Source organism: Gobio gobio (assembly GCF_949357685.1).
Source record: "Gobio gobio genome assembly, chromosome: 8".
NCBI lineage: Eukaryota > Metazoa > Chordata > Actinopteri > Cypriniformes > Gobionidae > Gobio > Gobio gobio.
In genome coordinates this window covers 58,694,190-58,706,387 of record NC_137114.1, presented here as the reverse complement: position 1 = coordinate 58,706,387, position 12,198 = coordinate 58,694,190, and positions in this window count along the sequence as shown.

Below are 12,198 nucleotides of genomic sequence, written 5' to 3'. Positions count from 1 at the left end.
TCAATGAAAGTCAAAGGGGTTTGTTCTTCAACACATCTTCTGTGTTCAGCGGCAAGTGTGTGTGTGTGTGTGTGTGTGTGAGAGAGAGAGAGTGTGTGTGCGTGGTGTCAAGTCAAGTCAACTTTATTTATATAGCGCTTTTAACAATGCAGATTGTTTCAAAGCAGCTTCACATTGTTAAAGGGGCTATATGCGTTTTTCTGAAATTTAAACTCGCGACTGACACCTGTGGCCAAAAAACAGAACTGCTCTCATTTTCTGCTCGCTCTCGCAGTGGTGGTGACGTCACATCCGCAGACAGCGCGGGAAAAGACAACCCGCCAGAAAATATGAAAAATAGGATACAGACTTATAGGTGCACCCACTGTGAGCGGACAAGGTGTCAGTATGCTCATCAGGAGATGTTTGAGTCATAAATGGTAAAATAAAAAGGCTATTGTTACGTTTATTTTGGGGAAAACATTGCATATAGCCCCTTTAAACAGGAAAATAATGCAGCATAATTTGATTCAGCCGCTCTGGAGAAAACGGTGATGTCATCAGCTCATTTAAATTATCATACAGTGACAGTGTGGGCTTTAGATCAGTAATTAGATCAGTAATTTAGTTTATATGGTTAATTTAGTTTAATAATTAAGAGTCATCATGCTGGAGACGGGTTTATTGGGGATGCCGCGACGATGAGGCAGTTTCAGGAGGAGTCTAATCACGGTCTCTCAGACACTTCAGGGTCATGTGTTGGTCATGAGTTGGTCATGCGTTGGTCATGCGTTGGTCATGTGTTGGTCATGCGTTGGTCATGCGTTGGTCATGCGTTGCTCTTGTGTTGGTCATGTGTTGGTCATGTGTTGGTCATGTGTTGGTCATGTGTTGGTCATGCGTTGGTCATGCGTTGGTCATGCGTTGGTCATGCGTTGCTCTTGTGTTGGTCATGTGTTGGTCATGAGTTGGTCATGTGTTGGTCATGAGTTGGTCATGTGTTGGTCATGTGTTGGTCTTGTGTTGGTCATGTGTTGGTCATGCGTTGGTCATGCGTTGGTCATGCGTTGGTCATACGTTGGTCATGCGTTGGTCATGCGTTGGTCATGCGTTGGTCTTGTGTTGGTCATGTGTTGGTCATGTGTTGGTCATGAGTTGGTCATGCGTTGGTCATGTGTTGGTCTTGTGTTGGTCATGTGTTGGTCATGTGTTGGTCATGTGTTGGTCATGAGTTGGTCATGAGTTGGTCATGAGTTGGTCATGTGTTGGTCTTGTGTTGGTCTTGTGTTGGTCATGTGTTGGTCATGTGTTGGTCATGCGTTGGTCATGCGTTGGTCATGCGTTGGTCATGCGTTGGTCATGTGTTGGTCTTGTGTTGGTCATGCGTTGGTCATGCGTTGGTCATGCGTTGGTCTTGTGTTGGTCATGTGTTGGTCATGTGTTGGTCATGCGTTGGTCATGCGTTGGTCATGCGTTGGTCTTGTGTTGGTCATGTGTTGGTCTTGTGTTGGTCTTGTGTTGGTCTTGTGTTGGTCTTGTGTTGGTCTTGTGTTGGTCATGTGTTGGTCATGTGTTGGTCTTGTGTTGGTCATGTGTTGGTCTTGTGTTGGTCATGTGTTGGTCATGTGTTGGTCATGTGTTGGTCATGTGTTGGTCTTGTGTTGGTCATGTGTTGGTCTTGTGTTGGTCATGTGTTGGTCTTGTGTTGGTCATGTGTTGGTCATGTGTTGGTCATGTGTTGGTCATGTGTTGGTCATGTGTTGGTCATGTGTTGGTCTTGTGTTGGTCATGTGTTGGTCATGTGTTGGTCATGTGTTGGTCATGTGTTGGTCATGTGTTGGTCATGTGTTGGTCATATGTTGGTCTTCTCTGGGCGCAGGTCCACCATCTGAACTGGATACGGCCCGGATCCGGCTGACTGCAGTAAACCTCGGGATAAAACAGAGAGACTATCATTAGCGTAGATGCCATTCTTCTGATGATGTCACGAGTACATCAGGTGTTATGGGAAGTGTTCCCGGTTCCGGCTGACCTAGTTAATGCAGCCTAACAATCATTTCATTGAAAAGGTGTTTTATGTGAATGCCACAGTAAAGAGATGTGTTGTTAGTCTAGATTTAAACTGACAGAGTGTGTCTGCTTCCCGAACAATGTTAGGAAGAGTTCCAGAGTTTAGGAGCTAAATAGGAAAACGATCGACCGCCTGCAGTTGATTTGGATATTCTCGGTATGATCAACTGGCCAGAGTTTAGAGAGCGCAGTAGACGTGATGGAGGATAATATGTTAAGAGCTCGCTCAAGTACTGGAGATAAACCATTTAGTGCTTTGTAAGTAATAAGCAAGATTTTAAAATGTATGCGATGTTTAATAGGCAGCCAGTGCAGTGTTGACAGAACCGGCTAATATGGTCACACTTCCTGGTTCTAGTAAGAACTGGAGCTGCTGCGTTTTGGACCAGCTGGAGTTTATTTATTAGGCGAGCAGGGCAACCACCCAGTAGAGCATTACAATAATCTACAGCTCATGAACATTACAATAATCTACAGCTCATGAACATTACAATAATCTACAGCTCATGAACATTACAATAATCTACAGCTCATGAACATTACAATAATCTACAGCTCATGAACATTACAATAATCTACAGCTCATGAACATTACAATAATCTACAGCTCATGAACATTACAATAATCTACAGCTCATCAACATTACAATAATCTACAGCTCATCAACATTACAATAATCTACAGCTCATCAACATTACAATAATCTACAGCTCATCAACATTACAATAATCTACAGCTCATCAACATTACAATAATCTACAGCTCATCAACATTACAATAATCTACAGCTCATCAACATTACAATAATCTACAGCTCATGAACATTACAATAATCTACAGCTCATGAACATTACAATAATCTACAGCTCATCAACATTACAATAATCTACAGCTCATCAACATTACAATAATCTACAGCTCATCAACATTACAATAATCTACAGCTCATCAACATTACAATAATCTACAGCTCATCAACATTACAATAATCTACAGCTCATCAACATTACAATAATCTACAGATCATCAACGACTCAACTCACTGTTCAGCATTTGGCACTGAGAGCATGTGTATCAAAGAGATTATTAAGATATTTATTACTTATATTACTTAATACTTATTTTTAAGATGGTAGAAAGCAGTTTTACAGATGCTAGAAACGTGGCTTTCAAATGAAAGATTGGTATCAAAGAGCACACCCAGGTTCCTCACTGACGACGAGGACTTGACAGAACAGCCATCAAGTGTTAGACAGTATTCTAGGTTACTACTTGTGGAGCTTTTTTGTCCAATAATTAAAAATTATTTTTTTTCTGAATTTAGTTGCAGGAAATTACCAGTCATCCAATGTTTTATATCAGCTATGCATTCCGTTAATCTTGTGAATTGGTAAGTTTCTTCAGGGCGTGAAGAAATATAGAGCTGAGTATCGTCAGCATAACAATGAAAACTAACGCCATGCTTCCTAATGATATCTCCCAGTGGTAGCATGTACAGGGTGAAGAGTAGCGGTCCTAGCACTGAGCCTTGTGGTACTCCATACTGAACTTGTGCTCGCTGTGACATCCCTTCATTTACTGCTACAAACTGATAATGGTCGCATAGGTATGATTTAAACCATTACAAAGCAATTCCACTAATGCCTACATCATTTTCAGGTCTCTTCAGAAGAATGTTGTGGTCGATAGTATCAAATGCAGCGCTAAGATCGAGTAACACTAATAGAGAGATACAGCCACGATCGGATGATAAGAGTAAATCATTTGTAACTCTGATGAGAGCAGTCTCAGTGCTATGATACGCTCTAAATCCTGACTGGAAATCCTCACAGATACCATTTCTTTCTAAAAAGGAGCATAATTGTGAAGACACTGCCTTTTCTAGTGTTTCTGACAGAAAGGGTAGATTTGAGATTGGTCTATAATTGACTAATTCTGTAGGATCAAGTTGCGTTTTTTTAATAAGTGGTTTAATAATAGCCAACTTAAAAGTTTTCGGTACATATCCTAAGGACAAAGATGAATTAATGATGTTAAGAAGAGGATCTATTACCTCTGGTAGCATCTCTTTTAATAGCCTAGTTGGTATAGGGTCGAGCATACATGTTGTTGATTTAGATGATTTAACGAGTTTAGCCAATTCTTCTTCTCCTATAGCAGTGAATGAGTGTGTGTGTGTGTGTGTGTGTGAGAGTGTGTGTGTGTGTGTGTGTGTGTGTGTGTGTGTGTGTGTGTGTGAGTGTGTGTGTGTGAGAGAGAGTGTGTGTGTGTGTGTGTGTGTGTTCTCCTATAGCAGTGAATGAGTGTGTGTGTGTGTGTGTGTGTGTGTGTGTTCTCCTATAGCAGTGAATGAGTGTGTGTGTGTGTGTGTGTTCTCCTATAGCAGTGAATGTGTGTGTGTGTGTGTGTGTGTGTGTGTTCTCCTATAGCAGTGAATGAGTGTAATTTTTCCTCAGTGACACTACAATGCTCTGTCTGATGTGATGCTGTAGTAGACGCTGCATGGTTAAAATTTTCTTCCTAATATTATCAATCTTACATGTGAAGAAGTTCATAAAGTCATTACTGCTGTGCTGTTTACAATCATCAGAAGTTGAAGCTTTATTTTTGGTTAATTTAGCCACTGTATCGAATAAATACCTTGGGTTGTGTTTGTTTTCTTCCAAGAGAGTTGAGAAATAAGCAGATCTAGCAGTTTTTACAGCCTTTCTGTATGCGATCATGCGCTCTTTCCACGAATGACGAAAGACCTCTAATTTTGTTTTCTTCCAGCTGCGCTCCATTTTTCTGGCTGCTGTTTTAAGGGCCAGAGTGTGTGTGTGAGTAAGTGTATGTGTTTGTGTGTGTGTGTGTGAGTGTGTGTGTAATCCCAACCCTAACCCACACATAGGCTGGTGGTAAGAGGGCTTCAACAACTTGGGATGCCCAAAAAGAGGGCCAAATGCCTGGGGAAGTACTGTGCCCTGTCTGCTATCATAGGCAGCCGCTGGAGAGGAGACGCTGCTACTTATACCCATAACTCCTGAGAGATGGGAATATCTTTGTGTGTGTGAAGATCTGTGTGTGCCACTGGGCCATGATTTTGTACATGTAATTTGACTGCACCTATAATGTTTATGTCCCTGTAAATCATTTATTTTAAGTGGACTTAAATAAATTGTTAAAATGTGTGTGTGTGTGTGTGTGCTCGTTGTAACATGACGTTGGACTATTTTCTTTAATCTTCTTTAAGCGCAGAGGAGCAACTGTGTCTAAAGTACTGGAAAAGAGAGAGTCAATAGTTTCTGTTGCAGCATCGAGTTCTTCTATACTATCTGGGATACAATATTAGGTCTAAAGTATGATTATGGCGATGAGTGGCTCCTGACACGTGTTGCCTAACTCCAATAGAGTTTAGTGTGTCTTTAAATGCTAATCCCAATACGTCTTTTCCGTTGTCTACATGGATATTAAAATCACCAACAATTAGTACTTTATCTACGGCCAGTACTAACTCTGATAGAAAATCAGCAAATTCTTTGATAAAGTCTGTATTATGCCCAGGTGGCCTGTATACAGTAGCTAACACAAATGTTGAACGGGTTTTATCATGTACACTACATAGTGTTACATAAAGCACCAAAACTTCGAAGGAATTATATTTGAAACTAGACTTCTGAGTAATACTGAAGATATTATTATAAATTACAGCAACCCCTCCCCCTTTACCTTTCAGACGCGGCTCATGTTTATAACAATAATCTTGGGGGGTGGACTCATTTAAGGTAATGTAGTCGTCAGGTTTTAGCCAGGTTTCTGTCAAACACAGCACATCTAGATTATTATCTGTAATAATATCATTAATAATAAGCGCTTTTGGGGAAAGGGATCGAATATTCAGCAACCCAAGCTTTATCAATTGTTCATCTGTATTATATCTGTAGTTTATTTGTTGGACATCAATTACATTTTTGCTGTTGAATGGTTTTGATGTTTTTTTGTATTTACTAATTCGGGGAACAGACACAGTCTCTATATGATAATATCTAGGTGTAAGAGTCTCTATGTGCTGGGATTTATCTGACTCCGGTAACGTGAGACAGCTAGCAGACGGTCGGTTTAGCCAGTTTATCTGCTTCCTGACCTGGGCCCTAGTGAAACAAGGTGTGTGTGTGTGTGTGTGTGTGTGTGTGTGGGCATGTTTTTGTGAAATATCAGGACACAAATGTGTATAATGACATGGGTATTACAAAAAGAGGGTGAAATATGAGGACGTTCCCCATGTCCTCACTTTTCAAAATGCTTATAAATCACAGAATGAGGTTTTTTTCACAGAAAGTGAACTGCACAGTCTCCTGTGATGGGTAGGGGCAGTGTGTGTGTGTGTGTGTGTGTGTGATGGGTAGGTTTAGGGGCAGTGTAAGGGGATAGAATATACGGTTTGTACGGTATAAAAACCATTACGCCTATGGAATGTCCTCACATTTCACAAAAACAAACGTGTGTGTGTGTGTGTGTGTGAAGGACATCAGTAACTGATCTTTGAAACAACTTAACAAGGTGTTAACCTGACGGACTGATGAGAAGCCCTAAACTCAAGGCGTGTACTTCAGGATGACATCATAACGCACATGAATTTTATATTGAGTAACAGACACACACACACACACACACACACTTCCTCCGCAGCGACGGATTGAGGTGTAACAGCTTCTGTGCGGCTCATGACGACCGCCTTCCTCTGAGACTTCAGTGCATTTGCATTTTGCTGATTCGGATCTTGTGTGTGTGTGTGTGTGTGTGTGTGTGAGATGCCTTCAGTCTGTATCAGGCGCCCTAAAACGACTGCACCTCCACCCCCGATCAGGCCGGCAACAGTTGCCACGGCAACCACACGGAAACGGCATCCTCTGACTCCAGCTGACGGTGAAACTCCATCCATCTCTCCCTCCTCATGTGTGTGTGTGTGTGTGTGTGTGTGTGTGTTCACAGGACCCCACGGACACTACTGAGTCCCCTGTACCTCCGCTTATGCACCGTCTCCATGGCAACAGGCCAGAGCGACATCCAGAGCGGATGACTAACACACACACACACACACACACACACACACACACACACACACACACACACACACACACACACACACACACACACACACACTCGTGCTGATGCATTAGAGAGGTGTGACTCGCACTGGGCTGTCAGATATCAGTCAAAAACCTCCTCAAATGCTTTCACATCCACAAATTAATATTGCACTGATATTATTGAGGAGATGCATCATAACCAATCATAAGAGAGCTCGGCCATAACTCATAAGCGGTGTTGTGTAAACCGCCCTATAGTGGAAACAGGGCGTGGTCATGTCATGATTGACAGCTGTGCTCGCGAATGAGTCAGCGGGAGTGAGTGTGGGCGGGGCCTTGATTTCTGGGGTATCTTAACTATTTCTCTACGGTGGATCTGTTATTATGGGCTATGGTTTCAGTGAACAGCTCATAAATGCGGTTTGATGCCATGTTTGGCTCACCTCCAGCGATCATCCTTAACCCTTAAAGCTGCACTATGTAAGATGTCATCAGTCAAATATCAAACTCCTCTAGGCCAGTGTTATATAGTGTGTTCAGAGTACTTACAATATCCCAAATGTTTCCAACTAAATGGTGAGATGCTCTTTTACCTGGACAGGTGGGGGCGTGGCCTGTCGATGACATCATGTCTGCGTTAGTTTGCGGTTTTATTCTGCAGAAAAAAAAGTAGCGTTCATTGTCTTCAGTCATAAATGACCACCATAGGAAATGAATGGGAAATCTGCAAAAACACAAATTCACAGAAAAAAATCTATATTTCTAACAAACAAAAAAATATCTAAACTTTATAATAAATAGTCTTTGAGATTTTTTTTAAATATATCCTAATGGGACCCAGAAAAAAAGTTTTTTGAATTTAGTATTTTTTCTTGTCATTACATTGTTTACTTTAGAGCATAAGAAACATTTTTGAAAAAATTATATTTTATACATATGTTATGATATGTCCACCAGGACAATGGGATTTATTTTTAATTCACCAATCAATTTTTAGGGTTCAGGTTTTTTTTTTTAAACAAACTTTGTTTAAAGATGATTCTGAACTGTGTTATGAAAGATATAACGAAATGCATTGATATACCATTTTACTTTATGAAATATGTAAAATGGCCATACTTGGGTTTTCCCATTCAATACAATACATCTATACACTGCATCTAATTTGCATATTGATGTGTTCTTGGTACAACACGTAATAAAAAAACACGTGTAATAATTGGCAACATTTTCATAATAATATCTAGTATTTCACAGGAATATTGATATGTAATTTCTTTCCCTATTCACTTATTATAATTTAAATCAGATTCCCTCTCAGGAAAATGTTGTGGGGTTTCTAATCAAAATATGACTTTCTGTTACAGAACAGGGCATTGATTTCATAAACGTCTACTGTAGTGGACGCAGGACTTAAATCATGTTTATCAGGCATTTGGGAGACAAATTTAAAATATCATATTTCCATAAGAGTGCTAAACATTAATGTCAGCCGTTTTTAGTTGTTGTTGTCCTGATGAAACCTCCAAACATGTGGTGTCTCTGCAAAACCCCGAATGAACAGGACATCCAGACTTAAAACTGTGACATGTATGATGTCAGAGAAATTCACTAAAATATAATGTCCACTACAGTGGACACAAGTCTATTCGTGGGTCCCAGGAGGATATATTCAAATCCATGAAGAAAAAAAAATCATTAAATGTGTTCAAAAGAGAACTAGTGAATTCTCAAGCCTCTCCATAGAGACCTCTAGTGGTCACACACATGGTTGCAGGATTTCTTAAATAATTCCAGAAGAGGCGCTAATCTGCCTTCAAAAAATTATATTTTGAAGGCCTATTTTAACCTGAAATACTGCAATAATAAAAAATAAACTTTTGTATAATTTTCAAATGGCAAAAAAAGACAATAATTATTGCATAAATATTAAAAAATACCATCAAATCATCTCAAAATGCAAAATTAAAATGAAAAAATATTATTGAAGAAAAATAAATTGCATTGGTTTTACTGGGGTGGAGGAAGTTTAATTTTTAGGTGTCCGGGAAGATGACCAATGCGACCCCTAAAGGAAGAGCAGCAGAGGGCTAAGAGTATAAGAAAAAATTGGTTTTGATCACTAGAAGATTCGAGGAACCAAAAATCAATGGCGTTAAACCTTAATTTTGAAAGCTTCATTTTTAAGGGTGTATGGAAAAGGATACCCGAGGAGAGGGTATTGTGGCCCGAACCCATAGCACTCCCCCCAAAAACCAACACGGGACGCCAGCCGGACAACAATACTGACGATAATCAAAGCTGATGGTGTGGCGTTCACAGGGAGGAAAGGACCTCGCGTCATTGGACAGCAGCATCAGATGGCGGGAACAAGGAGAACTGGAGCTGAAGAACTCGGCTGATGAGGGTTCATGAGCTGCTCTGATGTGGAAGCGATTGGATCAGATGATGGCCAGCGGTCCAGTGCTTGAACCTGATGCTGGGAGAGCCCTTTCTGAGCAGCTGTGGTTGCTGCATGAGAGAAATTGATCTGCTGGGATGCCTGATCGAATCAAAATGGATTTGAGGTGTTGTTGGAACTGTAAACATGTAACGGGGCGACTGTAATAGCCTGAGAATGAGCGGCTGAAATGTAATTGATTGATATGGCTGAATTGGTGATGGGATTTTCTGTCTTTGTTTGAAGAGACGTTTCGCTAGCCTGGTCTTACCAGACTCATTTCATTTGTTCAGAGAGTCTCGCCGCCCTCCATTGACCAGCGTTCACTTCCTTGAAGGCGGGAACTCTGTTGAAGTTTAAAACTATTGGATCTGCCATAACCAATCGCTAACGTTTGGTCGTGACGTATGTCATGCAACGGTCGCCTCTGTTTCTCACATAGAAGTCCGTCAAAATAACTGCAGATTCTCAGTGATAAAACCTAAACCTTGTGCATTCGGATGGTGATTTACTCACAGTGGAGAGTTGTGTGATGGGGAACCGTGGTCCATAACATGATTGTGCTGTAAATAAAATATCATATGCTTGGTATGATGAGAATAAATGCTGCCGTAATAACGGCCCAATTCAAATGTTCACGTGCTTTTCTTCTGTTTATTTTTTGAGCGGTGATGAAATATATCGCCTTTGTAAACACTCGCCAGCATTTACAGAAATTCAAATGTGTAGAAATGCATCCAAATGACGGAAAAGTGCGGCCGTACGGTGCTCTGCAGGGGTCAAAAAGGATATAAACAGTGCATTTTGAAGTGATATATTCTTGAAAACTCAGAGATATGGATTCGGACAGCAGTTAAATGATCACACGACCTAGTGTTTGTCTAAAGCAGGAGGTCATTCGGACGGGGATCTTTACGCGGGTGGTGGGAGACGGACGGCAATCACTGACTAGCCCCTGTAAATGATGACCATACCTTCTGACCGCACGAGAAACAATTATCGTCAGGATAGAGCTTCAGCACTAACGGAGCGAGCTGGAAAAAAAAAAAAAAATCACACATTTCCCGGGACACAACATCACGGCCACCAGCAGAACTCAGCACAGATTGTTCTTGCTCCAGCTATAACTTTTGGATACTTGGTAGCGGTGCCACAACGGACCGAACTGCTTCGCTCGCGTCTTTCTCCGCCGCCATTACTGAACTACAACTCAAACTAGCGCACAACATCAATGCCATCGCTCTCAGCCACGCCCCTCTGTTCACTGATTGGACCGGTTAAAATTTGTTCGGAGAAAACCTCAGAATATACCGCAGTCCCAGACGGAGAACTGAAGGAAAATGAACAGTGAGTGGAAGTACGTAGGAGAACGTTTCGCCATCTAGCACTGATAAATCTGTAATTGTGGGATGGATTTTTGGGTTGAGGCGAGTTCTGAGCATCTGAGAAAACCGAAGAAAGCCAATATAAACATGTGGGATTGATGGAGTGATAGCCTCGGCGGAGAGTGCAGATGCATTTGGCAAACATGTCTAAAGTCATGGGTTGTCTGGCATCTGGGCGGGTGGGTTGAGTTCTTTGGATGCGTTTGATAAGAAGGGATTGGCTAATTCAGAGGAGGGTGAATCGAAATTCAACCTCCTCTGAAATGAATAAGTGTATGAAGGAACTGGATTCCGCTTGGCTAACCCTTAAAGGAACAAGCTTGGAGATTCTTAATGCTGTTGAGATGATATAAAGGAAGTAATAGTGAGAAAAATCGGGAGAAGGCAGGTCGTATGTGAGGTGAAAGGACATCTCCATGTAGTGAAGTAAGATTGGAGGGCTTGAAGAATGGAATTGAGAGAGGCGTTGAGGAGAGGTTTCAATGGGAAGATCAGCTCTGAATAATGAAGGATTGGGATTGGGTCCGCCTCGGGAGCCAGCAACCTGCATTTCTGAACAACCAAACGAGAGTGGGGGGCAGATTTTGTATTTTTGGACCTGGGAACGTGTTTGGCAGTTATAATGCTTGATCGCAGGCTGAAATCTGAGGCGTCTTCGGAGAGGCATCAGTGTGGGGGAGTGCGGACAGCCTTTATTAATGCGGGTGTGTCAGTGTTGCTGTTGGTGGACGATGTGAGGTTAAAGCTCTAACAGTGCTGAGGATGTGGAGGACTGTGGTCAGTCTAACAGCTGGGATGTTGCAAACCAGTGGCCTTTGTAACATCCCCCAATCCGAAGGAGGGAGCCGCATCAGTAAACAGCTGATTATCCACAGGGAGAGAAACCAGATTATTGCAGAAAAAGGAAAGATTGTTCCACTGTTTAAGAAAGGATACCCATAAACTAAGATTGTTACACTCTCAAGAAAGGTACAAAATTGTACCTTTTAAAAGGTACTAGTGTCCGTCACTGGGGGGACATTTCTGTACCTCTAAGTCAGGGGTCGGCAAGTTCGGTCCTAGAGATCTGATGTCCTGCAGAGTTTAGCTTCAACCCTACTAAACCACCACAGTATAAACTCATGGCTCCCAGCATGCATTGCAGCATTAAGTGTGTCACCATTGTTGATATGCTGATTCTTGATATCTGTGTGTCTAAACTTTTTTCTCCCTAGAATGTATTTAAAAATCCAAATTCAGAATGTCTGATCTGTG